Here is a 12,087-nt window from a genome sequence, read left to right as displayed (position 1 = left end):
TATGTATAATTTTAGTATACTACTGTTGTTACAAAGTACCTCCTCTGTCCAAGGCACCTTATTACTCACAATAGGCAAATTTTAATGTATAAGACAGCATCCCTGCTGGCTAAGGGATTAAATACAAGAATGTTCTGGGAAGTGCAATATGATAGCTACCATTCATAATGCAAAGCTGCTTTACACACAACAAGTTATTCTTCATCAAGACACAAAATTCCTTTAAGTTTAATTTTTCCCAGACATACAAATAAGCACTTGGAAGAATATCAAGAGAAAAAACTCAAATAGCAAATTAAGTTAGCAAAGTCAGCTATGATAGGGACTTTTATTTACATTTCTGAGTTTCCAAGACAGTGTACATATAAAATTATCACCCTGAGGATATCCTTAAATTTATGGCTGCACTTTGGATTAGCATAAGCCTTTATCAAAAAAATATTGTTAAAACGTATCCAGTAGAGGTAGAATTAAAGAACATTCCTAAATCAGTGTGCTTAAAAATAAGTCTTCACATAATAATATTTTACCATTACAACTCAGATACCCTGTCATTCTGAATAAAATTATATCACCAAATATGTTTAACACCCAAGCCACTTTACCAAGAAACAAATGGCTTAAAGTCTTAAAATATACTGAAAACTTGTATCCTTTAGCCAGGTCAACTATTCAGAATACCTTTCCAACCACACATCTGGAATAAATTCAACTTGCATCCCCTTGATATGCTAATAAACTAATTTCTGAATAAACTCTAAGCCATTACTTCTTTACATTTAAAAAAAAAAAAAGCTACTTCTTATGAATTGCTAAATTTAAATCCTTGTTCCCAAATCACAGGGGGAAAATGCATAGTCTAGAACCTATTTTTGCCAAAAATATTTAACCTGAATCTAATCATGCCTTTAGACCTAACCTCCAGTTTATAGTAAATACAGGGGACAAAAAGACAAAGTAAACAACATCACAAGGAAACAAATTCAGAATATGGGACAGCCTACAAGTTCTCTACTAGAAGTCTGAAGGGAGAGGGAGAGAGGTGGTAAAATATTATTTTTCTCCATTTAAAAAGACTAAAGGGACAAAAAACAATAGCAGCCCACAGTACAATATGTGAATCTTGAGTCCAAAAAAAACCAGAAATGCTGACATAAATGCCATTTAGGGAACAATTAAATGATATTAAGAAATTATCAATTTTATTAAAAGTGATAATGGGGCGGTAATTTTTTTTTAAAGTCCTTAGTTAGAAATGCATACTAAAGTTTGTCAGGCAAAATTCCATGATGTCTGGGATTTGTTTTAAAATATATCAGCAAATTGAGCTGGCCAGTTAGCTTACTTGGTTAGAGCGAGGTGCAGATACCCTGTTACCAGCCAGCTGCCAAAACAATAAATAAATAAATAGATAAAACAAAATGAAATATATCAGCAAATTAAACAACCCAACAAACATTGTTCTCTGCCCAAAAGATGCTCTGCAATTAAAAAAAAAAAAAGGCTTCTATAGTTCAATGTGTTTGGGAAATACTGAATACCCTATTTCACTTCAAGGAGATTCACAGTGAACATTAGATCTGGGCCGGCCCGTGGCTCACTCGGGAGAGTGCGGTGCTGAGAACACCAAGGCCCCGGGTTCGGATCCCATATACGGATGGCCGGTTCGCTCACTGGCTGAGCGTGGTGCTCACAACACCAAGTCAAGGGTTAAGATCCCCTTACCGGTCATCTTTAAAAAACAAACAAACAAACAAAAAAAAACATTAGATCTAAGGGTGCTCAAAAGTTCAGCAGTTAAAAACAAAAATACTCAGTTTGCTTTGGTTAACACAGATTTTTCCACTTATTTGACCACAGAACTATTTTTCCCTGCTTAACACTTATTAATTTTCCTGAGAATCAATTTCCTACAGAACCCACTTTGGGAATTACTGCTCTACCTAAAAAAATCTTGAGAAGTAAGCTCTCTTACATCACATGCACAATTCAAGAACCCTGAATAAGAATTTCATAACTGAATCTATCTGCAATGTAGAAGCCACTCACTGTTTCAGTGTCTTCTGCATCTATAAATAATTATGTTTACTCTAACATGGTTTAAGTCAGACTCTATAATATAAAATTCCTCTGCAAAATTTCCTTCAAATGGAGTTATTAAATTTTACGTGTTCAAATCCATTTCCTGGAAAATCTACAATGGAGTAGGATACAAATTTATCCAAATTGTCAAACAACACCTACTGTTCACTTTCCAAAGTACCTTGAAATATTTCAAAGGTTTCCCCAATCCTATCCAAAAACTCCTCAAAATAAACTACTTGATTCACAGTAACAATAAAAAACCCTGAAATCAAAATTCTTTAAAAGTCTTTCAGCTGGTACTTCAGAGTTTCCAGAAATTTACCTCAAAGCCCCCCAGATTTTCATCTTTATACAACCAAAAGTAGGCCCAGTCTTATGAATGGGTCCTTTGGGTACTTGAATAACGGGATCCCAAAAGAGATTCATCTTAATCATAAATTCAACTTACTCCATGGCTAAAAGTTTATAGCAAGCTATTAGTTGAATTTCACCTAATATCTGTATTTCATTTGAGAAAAATTGTATCCTACTCCATTTAAGAGCTCCAACACTTAAAAACTCTTTGAAAATGCACTTAAAAGAAAACAAAAATGGCTAACAAAGAAACTTGAGCTAGAAGTCACTGCTATAAGAAGGAAACAACCAAATTTGATGTTCCTTTGCCTCTAGGAGGCAATTTACAATGTTCAAAACACTTACATATACATTGTCATTTGACCTCAACACTCTGGAGAGATATCTGTTTCCATCACATATATCAGCATATATCTAACATAGCTCAAGGCAACCTGTCAACCCCCAATTATCTTTTCCATGGAGGGAATACCAGCAAAGAGCCCATCGCTCACTGATCCCAACAGGGATGCTCAGGCCAGACTCTACCACAGGGAATATCTCCCATGATTTTGCTCAGTGGTACTCACAGACACTAATTATCCACAGGCATTTAGATCTTCATACATCTCATCCACCAGGCCTTTCCTGTTACTACACAAAGACAGAAGACTCTCCTTTGAACTCTCAGCACCACCCCAGAATTTTCCAGTAATGTTTTTGCACCATCATCCTATGGAGCTTCCCATTTTCACTCATGCCAGAATTCCCACATGAAAGAAGAGCAACATGTAACTGTAAGTAGCACAGCTGAGGACAGACAAAATAGCCCGGGAATAAAAACGACCCAGGTTGAATCACGGACACATGGTGATTCTTCTGTCTTGGCCACATGAGCTCCTTGACCTCGGATTCCTTTCATGTATATGCAGCTCTCTGCGTTCCTAAGGTTGCCGAGGGCTGGAGGTGACAGAACCTACTCAGGACAACAGGCACAGAGTGATGTTTAACCACATAGGTTCTCTGCCTATCTCCCTTTCTCCCAAAGGGGAAACAAGTGGCACTTAAATTAAAAAAAAATTTTTTTAAAGGCAAAGGTAAGACAGCACCCCTGCCATCAAGAAGCCTACAACCTTTCAGCAAAGCAAACAGCTGAACGACTTAAAAAGAAAAAAGAGAAAAACATGATGGATGTTCAATGTGCAAGGGAGATTAAAAGGAAACAACCATTGAAATGTGGAAGGGAGAGAATCAAAAACATGCTCAAGAGAAAGCAGTACTTATTTGAGCTAAGCCTTGAGAGACCATGAAAGTTTCAGTAGTGGTGGTGAGGAAGAGAGAAGAGCCTCTTTAGAGGCAAAATTGAAACAAAGTACGCATAATATGACAGTCAGGGATGGGCAAGAGCTCAGTGGTATTAGCAGAGACATGGAAAGGACAGCTGGGTCTGAAAAGGAAAATTAGGGACCACATCACAGAGAAATCATGCAAGCTAAGAATAAAAGACAGACAGCCGCTACACTCCTATCTGTCCTTGAATTAGTTCTCAGCTACAAGTGACAAAAAAATGCTTGACTATATGTGACTTAAACTGTGACCACAATGGTTTTTGATTATGTAAGTCCTTCCCGTAAAAAATTAAACAGGTACCCCTAACATGTTATAAACCATATATAATTTATGTAAAATTAAAACACTACAGTTATGGATTAAATGTGTATACTAATGATGTATCCTGTACATTACAAAACATCCATTAAAAACATTTTAAAGGGCCGAGCCCGTGGCGCACTTGGGAGAGTGCGGCGCTGGGAGCGCAGCGACGCTCCCGCCGCGGGTTCGGATCCTATATAGGAATGGCCGGGTGCATTCACTGGCTGGGTGCTGGTCACGAAAAAGACCAAAAAAAAAAAAAAAAAAAAAAACATTTTAAAGGATGATATTCAACGCGTATTTTTAAGTTCATTTATATTTACTAATAATACAAATCCATACACAATTTAATTTGATTTAAAAGTCATTTTCTAACCTCATATTAAGACATTTTCTTGTTCCTGTATACTTATATCATTATTGTTACTCTATACTTTCTTTGCAAGAATCTTTTTAAGCCACTTGTGGGGGTCAGTTTAGTTAAAACTAGATAATATAATCCATAAACCTATTTAAATGGATTGGGCTCACCGAAGGCAAGAATAAGAATGAGGGCACCACTGTCAATTCCAACAGATAGTAAAAGGCCCATTCTTCCCTCAGGCAACTTAATATAACCTAAGTGACAGGAGGTTATCAGATATACCAACCAGTGTCAACTATGTACTAAATATTAGTAAAACAATTTTTTCTAGTAAAGTTCTAATATTTTCTTCCATCCCATACTGAATAATCTAGCATACTCTACTTTGGAGATCACTGTCTTAAACAATAATGAAAATTTTTTCTCATGTAAGTAGTTATTCACAGTGATTCTAGAGTTGGTTAATTCAGCAGCTAAAAAAGTCACTGTGGTCTTACGCACCTTCAATCTTCACATTCCATGCAACTTGTTCTCTTGTGCTGGCAACTTTATGTTCCAAATATGGCAGGACCCAATAGGTGTCACATACCTATTCATTAACCAGTCACTGGCAACAGGTATGGTATTACTAAATTTGACTTGGTAAAGATTCATTCCATGGGGCAGGGGACACACCCAACTTACCCTTAAGAACATGACCAATGGTAAACTAATCAAAAGCAATATTATGGTAGCAAATAATGTTGTAAATTATTGCAGCAATGGCCCCTCCAAATAAATCATGTAACCACCAGAGCATATGTGAATTTATGCCCAAGCAGAACTACCTAGCTGAGCCAACCTCCAATTTCTGAATCCCAAGCAAATAAACACTTGTTGGCTTAAGCAACAAGAAGCAAGGGGGACCAGGACTCAGAATGATGTCGTATGGGCAGCCAATCATCCCTGACATAGCATTCTATGTATGCAGGACAATGGGGGAAGAACTAAACTGTTTTTTTCCACAGATTTTTTAAAAGTCGAACATCTAGTTCAGAGTCAGAAAGCACTCGATAAACATTAATAATTGATGTTACTAATCCCATGTAATTTAGAACAAAGCATGACAGAGAGGGGAGTATAATGGGTTACATGGGAATAATGACCAACTCTAAGTTTTCAGTAGTAATTCAACATCCCCTTGCATGAGTGTCTGTGTACGTAGCAATTCAGAGCCCCACAGAATGTGGGCATGGCCACCACTTTCAAGACATCACAAGAACATTAAAAATGTTCATATACTTCGGTATATTGATGTGTTATGACCAACAATATAACTTTTGGAAATATACACTGCATTGGCTAGCTCTTTTTGTTTACCCAGCTTCCTCTTTCTTCCATTAACAACAACCCCCTTCTTTGTGGGATACTTTGTCTCCCCACAGCCCTACCTTGTGGGTCTAGTGGAGACTGCCAATCGGAACTCTCCATTGGCTAGTATCAGGCCAATCTGGGTTCTCTCCAGGGTTTTCTGAAATTGGAACTAAAAGCAAAAAGGCATTTTCTCAATGATGTGAGGTTCTGGAGCTACCGGCAGCCAGGTACCCTTATGTGCTAGACACTACTCGGCCCTGGTGATTTAAAGATGAGTAAATCACATGTGAACCAAAGGGCTCTGATAGCCTAAGAAACATTTTTTTCCAAACACATCTAAATGTCAAAACAGATTCATTAAATAAGTGGTAATGTACATAATGGATTTACTAAACAGTCATTAAAACGGTGCCAATGAAGAATGTATACTGATATGACAAGAAAAAAAGCACATTACATAAGCATATACTATACTCTAAACTGTGCAAATACATTATTTACACCATCACAGGTGAGATCTTTTTCATGTTTCTTCAAAAGTGCATGTAATATAGGATCCCATTTTTGCATAAATACATAAGCATAAAAAGGTCATAACCAGTGTTTCTTAGAGGCTTCCCCCAAGCCCCTACCCAGAGGTACCACTGTTTGTGATAGGTGTGTAACCCTAGGTGTGCTGGGGTGGGGCAAGGAAGGGGCTGAGTTGCTGTGACTCTAGGCTAGATGGCTGAGCATACTGGGTTCACATCTATCTGCAACTGTGGCTAGAAAATTTTTACTAATAAATTCTCCCATGCTAGTGACAAAATCTGTGCTAAAATCCAGGGACTATGTCATTGTTCTGGCAACAGTTTTCTTGTCCTTGACATTCTTGCCTATGGGACTCTTCTTTCCAGGACATTCTCCATGATCATACACACCTGCAGGAGCCCTGACAGACAACACCAGCCCTAGAAGAGGAACCCCCATCAGCAAGACAGCCACTCCAAACCAGGAGGACCTCTTTCACTCTCCACAAGAGGTTTAATGAAAGCCTTCTTCATGAAAAGTCCTCTTCTATCATTCAAAATCCATTCTCCTGATAATAAAAAGCCAACAGCCATTCTGCTTTATTGCTCCTATCTCCTCCTGGTACACTGATAACAAAGACCCCCAATATCATTAGCAAATACTGCTTCATAATGCTCTCTCCTTTCACCCCTCGAATTGGCAGCAATTTCAGTTACTGCACTTCCTTCACAATCAATGGGTATCGACTGATACATCCTCTTTTTGAGGTTTAAACCCCATTGCTTAATATTTTGAAAAGACATTCCTCTGAGAATAAGTTTAAAAAGCTGAAGATGGACAAGCTGCTCAGACACAGAAGGGCCTAGAGCTTAGCACAAAATTTCATTTCAGAACCTTTTAGAGAAAATCCATACCAGCTTTGAGATGAGTGTCAAGCTGCACTCAGGCAAGCAGGACACTGTACAAATGTTTAGAGACATAGTGAAAATGGGTCACCTGTAACCTGCTATTTCTTCACTGTTAAACCAATAGCATCAAAGAAGGATTTACTTAGCATGGAAAATGCTGCAAAATCAGATTTATCCAGTCATCAGTAAAAAGAACCCAAGAATGATAACACCAGAAAAGGGACATTCATACAAGCTTTTAAATTAGGCTGATAGATACAAAGATGAAAAGAAAATGACATGTTCATTTCTTATTTTTAAAAACAGGTAAGATTTGAGAAGTCATTTCCTTAAGAATGCTGTCTGATTATAAATCACCTTAGACCCTGAAGCCTACTTAATAAAATAGAAGTTGAAAATAAGCAAATGACTAGTTTGAGGTATGTGACTTTATGAAACTCTCTTGGGGAGAAAGTTTTATTACCATTATTAGTGAACTGTTTTTAATCCCTGACATCAAAGCATCGATGTTAACCCTGGGGTTCTGAAGCCAAAATAACACATTCATTCATAATGAAATACTATGAGGAACTGCCACATATTAACATTAGTCTGTCAGGTTTTAGTCAACGCACAGGTGACTTCATGAATAAAGAGAGGTATGGGGCAGGGAGTAAGGAGAATCAGAAGACCTAGGTTCAAGTTCAACTCCACTATTTATAGACAATACCGGGCAAACTGAACTAACTTACCGGACCTTGGTTTACTCAACTGAAGGCTCAAGGATAAAATATGCAAGTACTAGAGTACTTCAAAAAGTTCATAGAAAGAGTCATTGTCTTTTAATTCTATTTTTCCACGAAGTTTTTGAAGTACCTTTGTAAAGCCCTTTATAAACCCCATAGCACTGTTCTAATATTACAGCACTGGCTCCAGAATTTCTACATTCCTCAAACTCTTGGAAAGTCACAGAACTTTAGGGCTGCAAAGTAATCCCATTTTAGAGTTGATAAAAATGACAAAACCAAGGCCCAGAAAGGCTTAAGCCCGTTTTGTAAATTGGCAGAAGTGAGCATATATAGGTACTATGCTTTATTTTGCTTCTGTAAATTTATTCCTGTAATTTATAAGTTAAACTAAACTTTTCATCAGAAAGATAAAAATAAAGCTATTTCTCCATAGAAAGACAAATACTGCATGGTCACTCATAGAAGTAGAGAGTAGAATAATGTTTACTAGAGGCTGTGAGGGGAAGGGATTGGGGGTGAAAAGTGGTGGACTAATGGGTACAAAACTCTGCTATCTACTCTAAGTGAATCATAGTGCAGTATATGCATGTATTGAAACAACACATTGTACCTCAAAAAAATAAATAAAATTAAATAAAAATACAGCCATTTCTCCAGTTATGAGACAGACTCTCAATCCCACAAGACAAAATCTTTAAAACTGGGTTAGAAATGTCTAATGGAAACATCCACATAATGTTAACCTCCAGCTATGCTGGCAGGAGTCATTGTAATATGGATTACAGCTCTATTAGCCCAAGAATACTGGTTTTAATGTTCCCTGGGAGATAAAGAATTAATCAGCAACTCAGAAGAGAATGCTGCCTAAAAATGGACGATTTAACCAAGATAACAGCATTGTCTCTAAAATTGTGCCCTCATTCAGCCAGTATCAAAACCCCACTATTTTGGGATATTTGTTTGGTAGGGAAAAAAAAAAGAAAGGAAAAGGAAGAGGAAAAAAAAAAAAAAAAAACCCACTATGGCACCAAATAAATTGTGTGTGGTTAAAGAGACAAAATGTTCTTTTTTCTACGGGCTGTTATGAGAAGCAGAAAAGAGCTGACTATGAATCAGTTATGTTTTAATGACATGAATTATGATAATTTGGACATTCTGGTGGTTAAACTAAAAAAGCAGGAAAACCACTGCTTTCAAGTTCAGCAAAAGTTAAGTTTGTGTCACCACAACTGCAAGACCGGGTCATGAATAGTGACCTTAAATTTATTTCTGGACTTTCCTGCCTCCAATAAAATCGATGACACTATTTCCCATCCCTCATTGTCAAATTATAACAGTCCGGAAGCCTGGCTGGACCAAGTTCACTTGGCAGGTAACAGGAACAACCCTAGGAGGAAGTCCTGAAGGATATCAGATACCGTACTTCCTTTACTCCCGCATACTTTTCATTTTAAAGCTGCCAGGATATATTTATGATGATTTTTGACTCACACCCACCATGCATTCTGGCTGACACAAACTTTGCAGAAACTGGTATACTTTAAGGAAGGTCCCTTGTGAGGTCTTAGATAAGTAAAACATTCAGACTAATACTATAATGAACACGTCTCAGCCACTCATAAATTCTTTCATTCCCAGCAATCAAGCAGCAGCTGTTAAAATCCAGGAATCTTCCTAGTGGCAGATCTGAAATTCCTCCAGGCTAACCAGGGAAGCTTCACAACTGCTCTCTTCTCCTTCCCATCCCCCGTCCCAGGAGTGCCAGCCTGGCAAAAATAAAGATGGCCCAAGAAGGAAAAAAAGAGAGTAGCGGATCTGGTGAAAACAGAGATGCAGATCCCTTCGCTTCCACTAAAGAGAAATACCAACCCCTCTGTGCCAACTAACCAGGTTTCTCCTTTCCTCTCCCACTCCATCCCCTCCAAACATACTAACTTCTGCAGTCTGGTGCGTCTGGCATTTCCAGAGTTAGCCATCTCAGCAGTCCTGAGCCCTTTCCTCAAAGATTCTGAACCAGAAACTTCCTTTCCGTGCCAGAGTTTGAGGTCCATCCCACGTTATAACTCGCTGGTATGACTCTGCCACTGGAGTCAAGTTCAAGATGAAGAGTCCCCCCCGCCCCCCCGTTTGACTCTAGCAGGGAACAGCGATACCGAGATGAGTCCGATCACTTGAGGCACAAGGGATCCGGACAGCCAAGAGAGGGCGGGAGGGGGCTGGGAGAAAACTCTCGCCGTGGCCGGCGACCTCCGCCCCTCGGCCCACGTGCCCTATTACTACCTGGCCCCCGCCGCGTTTCCTCCCCGGGCCTTACACAATAAGTCGAGTTAAGTTTTGAGAACGCCAGTCCAAAGATCTTTTTGTCTGCAAACACGCCACACAATGCCTAGGGCCTCCTTCCCCGCCAGCCGTGCCGGAAAGCCGCAGAGTCAAAGCCCAGAGTCCCTCACACCCCCAGCGCTGCGCGCCTGCACCCCTAAGTCCTCCAGGAAGAACGTGCGCCCTGATATCAAAGTCCCCCAAGAGTGACCACTCCGCATCCAAGAAAAAGGGGACACAATCTTGACACAATTCTCGTCTTTCTCAGCTCCCCCCTAAAGAAAAACCCTCAAAGTCTACCCCTAACTCACACCTTCCCCCCACCCCAATAAAATTTAAGAGCGTCGATCGCAGTGTTCTTGGAAGCTTAAGCAACAGAATTTCAGCCCAGACTGGGCCAACACGATTCCACTGGCTTAAGTTCGTTCAGCAATTTCGCGACCCGCGCACCCCGATACTCCTGGGGCACCCCGGACCTCGGGAGCGGCTCTCCCCGCCTCCCCCGCCCCAAGTAGTAGGCGCAGCCCAGGCCCTTGCCAAGCCCGAGGGCTACAGAGGAGGCGGGAAAGGCGGCGAGCAGGCGCGCCGGGCCGAGCTGGTCCCGAAACTTGAGCATGCCCCGCGCGTTCCCGGTGCCCCCTACCCCAGCTCCGCCAGAGACCGGCTCGGTCCGGCGCGGAGGGAACCTTGCAAGGAAGACGCGGACTCCCCAGGGCCGCCGAGACCAAGGCCTGGGGCGACCAACATGTCTGTGCCTATCCCCGGAAAGCTCCTGGGTGTGCCTGGTGTGTGCGGCGCGGTGAGGGGGGCGCCTCCAGAAACTTTCCCACACGCCCTTCCACTCTCCCCATCACCGTCTTCTCTCTCTGGGACCCTCTCCTCGCTGCACCCCGGCAGCTGGCCCTGCCCGGGACGCACGGAGGCCCGCGGCGGCGCCCAGGCGGCGGGAGTTACCTGCCGGGAAAGTTTCCAGCTCCTAGGCGCGGCTCTCCACCCCCAGGGCCGGGCCTCGGAGCGCGACCGGCTCGGCGCTCCGCGGCTGCCTCTCCTCCAGCTCCCGAGGCCGCCGCTGCTCCCGCAGCTGCCACAGCCAAGGCTGCACTCCGGCCCGTCCCCTCGCCTCGCTCTGCCCACACCCGGGCCTCATTGGCAGCGCGAATCCCCGCCCTTGCGCGTGTTCCCGAAGGCACCTTCCTCTCGCGCGCCCGCCCCGGCCGCGCCTCCCGCGCCCCTCCCTGCCCGGGGCTGCCGCGGCTCCGGGGACCGGCTGGGGCGCGGCGCGCGAACTTTCCGCGGGGCGCGGGCGCGGCGGCTCCCCGCCCCTCCTCTCCCGGCCTGGGCACTTCGGGAGGCCCCCCGGCTTCCCTCGACGGTGCGTATTCTCCGGGGCCGCTCCTGGAGCGCTCCGAGATCGGAACGAGATAGGTGATGGTCTTTTGTGCAGCCTTTTAAAATCAATAAAGTAACCTGGCCTTCCGTCCTCACTGTTTTTTGAAAACAGCCGAGGAGGACATATGGGAGCAATTAACCGAGCTGAAGTTTCCGTGAATGCTTTCGGGTAGCTTGTATGGCATTCTTGGATCATCTCTGCCTCTCTTAACGACACACACACGTTCAAACACACTCACGTTCTGGGGCCAGAATTAGCTAAGGGAGATGAAAGGTGTAAGAAGGCATCTCACCGGCTGCGTCTTTTTCTTTCCCGAAAACGAATTAGGGACGTTCAGGGACCGGTGATTGCCCGCGCATCCCCGGAGCCCTCGGTCTGCAGCCTCCTCTGACCGCGCCAAGCTGGCCCTTGCTGTCTGTGACACATCCACGGAGGGCCAGCGTC

General features: G+C 42.4%; 1 protein-coding gene across 3 annotated transcripts in view; it reads right to left on the bottom strand.

The window, feature by feature from the left end:
* TANC1 (tetratricopeptide repeat, ankyrin repeat and coiled-coil containing 1) overlaps positions 1-11,329 on the bottom strand; it is a 215,978-nt gene extending 204,649 nt beyond the window's left edge. For all 3 annotated transcript variants that reach the window (XM_063097505.1, XM_063097488.1, XM_063097497.1), the window contains exon 1: positions 11,208-11,329. The gene's annotated coding sequence lies outside the window, so the exon portion shown is untranslated. The remainder of the gene's footprint in view (positions 1-11,207) is intronic.
* Positions 11,330-12,087: the final 758 nt, after the last annotated feature.

This window comes from Cynocephalus volans, chromosome 1, assembly GCF_027409185.1.
Source record: "Cynocephalus volans isolate mCynVol1 chromosome 1, mCynVol1.pri, whole genome shotgun sequence".
In the NCBI taxonomy this organism is placed as follows: domain Eukaryota; kingdom Metazoa; phylum Chordata; class Mammalia; order Dermoptera; family Cynocephalidae; genus Cynocephalus; species Cynocephalus volans.
This window is presented reverse-complemented; position numbering and strand designations above follow the sequence as displayed.